The sequence below is a fragment of the Solanum pennellii genome, chromosome 1, assembly GCF_001406875.1.
Source record: "Solanum pennellii chromosome 1, SPENNV200".
NCBI lineage: Eukaryota > Viridiplantae > Streptophyta > Magnoliopsida > Solanales > Solanaceae > Solanum > Solanum pennellii.
In genome coordinates, this window is record NC_028637.1 from 15,289,429 (window position 1) to 15,292,496 (window position 3,068).

Below are 3,068 nucleotides of genomic sequence, written 5' to 3' on the forward strand. Positions count from 1 at the left end.
ACAATTCTGAGAAGAAGAATCACTGTCTTGGCAAGTAGCTGAAGGAGTAGAATCTGCAACTAGGACATCATAATCAAACATGTCTGATAGATGTACCTGCTGAGTCTGTTTAGGAGTGTTATCATGGAAAGGAAAAACTGTTTCCAAAAAGGTTACATCCCTGCTAATGAAAAATCTCTTATTTTCCAAATCATACAGCTTGTATCCCTTTTGAGTTGTACCATATCCCATCAAAACAGCTCTAATTGCTCTTGGACTAAACTTATCATGTGTAGTAATATTAGTGGCAAAACACATACATCCAATGACTCTCATGTAGTCTAAAAGAGGAGGTCTTCCATATAGTTTCTCAAAAGATGAAACATTTCCTAAAGTTGTAGAAGGAATTCTGTTCAACACATGAGTAGCAGCATGAATACATAATCCCCAAAATTTGTCAGGAAAACCAGCTTGAAATTTGATAGCTCTTGCAGTTTCTAAAATATGTCTGTGTCTTCTTTCCACCACCCCATTTTGTTGAGGTGTATATGGACAAGAACTCTCATGAATGATGCCATGAAGTTTAAACAAATCATCACAATTGGTATTGAATAATTCAGTGCCATTATCAGATCTTATTCTTTTAATCCTTTTATCAAACTGAGTTTCTATTTCAACCACAAAATGTTTCAGCAAACTAACAACATCATATTTAAGTCTCATTAAGAAAGTCCAAGTCCATCTAGAATAGTCATCAACTATAGTCATAAAATATCTCATACCATCATATGTTTCAACTCTATAGGGACCCCAAACATCCATATGTAGAAGCTGAAAAACACAAGTAGAACTACTAGTACTTTGTGGAAAAGGCAATCTGGTCTGTCTAGCAAGAGGACAGATATCACATTTATGTAAAGCAAACTTATTACAAAACTTGTGAAATGATGAAATCTTTCTGATGACTCCCATGGGAACATGTCCCAACCTTTGATGCCATATGTTTGCATTTACCTCCACACTCTGAATGGTTGTCATGCAATGATGTGGTTGTAACACCTTGTTGTGATTATACTGACCATGCTGAGAGTAGAAAGTGTAAAGTCCATCTTCCTCTTTACCAATCATTCTCACCTTCCCAGATCCTAGGTCCTGTAAAACACAACAGTTTAGGTAAAATGTGACACAGCAATTCAAGTCTTTTGTCATTTGAGACACTGACAGAAGATTGAATTTGAAAGCTGGTACACATAATACTCTTCTAAGAACATCACCTCCTCCTATGTGACAATCTCCAACATGTGAAACCTTGGCAGAAGTACCAGTTGGCAACTGAACTTGACCTGCATTCTCTACCATAACTGAATTATATAAACATGTATGGTCTTTTACTATATGATGGGATGCTCCAGTGTCTATAATCCACTTCAGAGAAACATTTGAAGACAAGTGATTACCTGTCATATTTGCAGTACCACTTATATCATCAACTTTAGTTTGATCAAGAATTTTGAGTAGTTTCTGATGTTGCAATGGTGTGAACAAAGGCATAGGCATATTCTGATTAGATTCATTGTTATGTGAAGAAGAAACATTTGGAGACTGCATTTGCATCTGAGGATTGTAAGATTATTGAATTGATTCTGTCTTATCACATTGATACTGGTGAGATACATGTCCTGCATTATAGATAGAATTCCCAGCAACAATTGTATCTCTTTTGCCTTTGTAATCAGCAGGATATCCAATCAGTTTATAGCAATTACTCTTAAGATGGCCTGTTTTGTGACAGAAGTCACATTTTAGAAGTTTATTACAATCACTTCTCATGTGACCTTTGATATTGCAGTAATCACAAAAGACATTTGGTTTATAAGATCTTCTAGGCTTGTGACCACCAGGACCAGAATTAGATGTAAACATTGCAGTAGGAACCATATCAAACATTACTCTACTTGATCCAGCTACCATTCTTTGGCTTTCATCTTGATTAACCATAGCATAGGCTTGATTGATGTTAGGAAGTTGTGGCATTAATAGAATTTTACTTCAAGCCTGACTATAATTGTCATTAAGCCCCATTAGAAATTGCAACATTCTCTGATGTTGTGATTGCTCAAAAAATTCTTTAGACCTAGAACATGTACAAGCTGGAGGAGGCATTATAGAATCATATTCATCCCACAAATCTTTCAATCTAGAGTAATACAATGACACAGACGAAACACCTTGAACAAGAGTAAAAATCTCCTTATGCAACTGAAAAATTCGAGAACTATTTACCTTGTTAAACCTTTCCTTAAGATCTTCCCAAATCAAGTATGCATTTGAGCAATAAAGAACTCCACTGTGAAGATCTTTACTTACATTGCACAATATCCACGAAACAACTATGGCATTACATCTATCCCAAAGTCGAATCAAATCCCCTGTGAACTGTGTCTTCTTCAATGTTCCATCGATAAATCCAACCTTATTCTTTCCAAGCAAAGCTAACTCCATAGCCTTACTCCATAAGGTATAGTTATCACTTCCAGTGAGTAAGATCCCAACATTCAACGATCCAGGTGAATATGATGGATACAGATACAGAGGATGGAGATGATCGAAAGAAGGAGCTGAAGTTGGTATGGATGTTTCTGAAGCGGTTCCTTGAACCTCCATGAAATCGAAGAAGAAGAAAATCTACTGATAGGAAGAGAATCAACTGAAATGACAAAATCCTTTACTGTATTTGTAGGAATTGTTCAAATCCAAGCTCATCCTGCTCTGATACCATGTTAAGAAACTAAATTGGAGAAGAAAAACACCATTAAAGAGTATAGAGAAGCATCGAGAATCAGTGAAGAAGAGAGGAAAATTCTAATATCGAAAACTACCTCTGCAATGTTACTTACAAGCATATATATAACCTCTTATGATGACTAAAATCTCCAACTAATATACTGACATTTTCTAACAAACTAACTAACTAACTAACTATATTTACACTCATAACAATGTGCAATTACAGCTAGTAATATTAATGAACTTGTACACATTTAGTTAGTTCTTCTACATATATATATATATATATATATATATATATA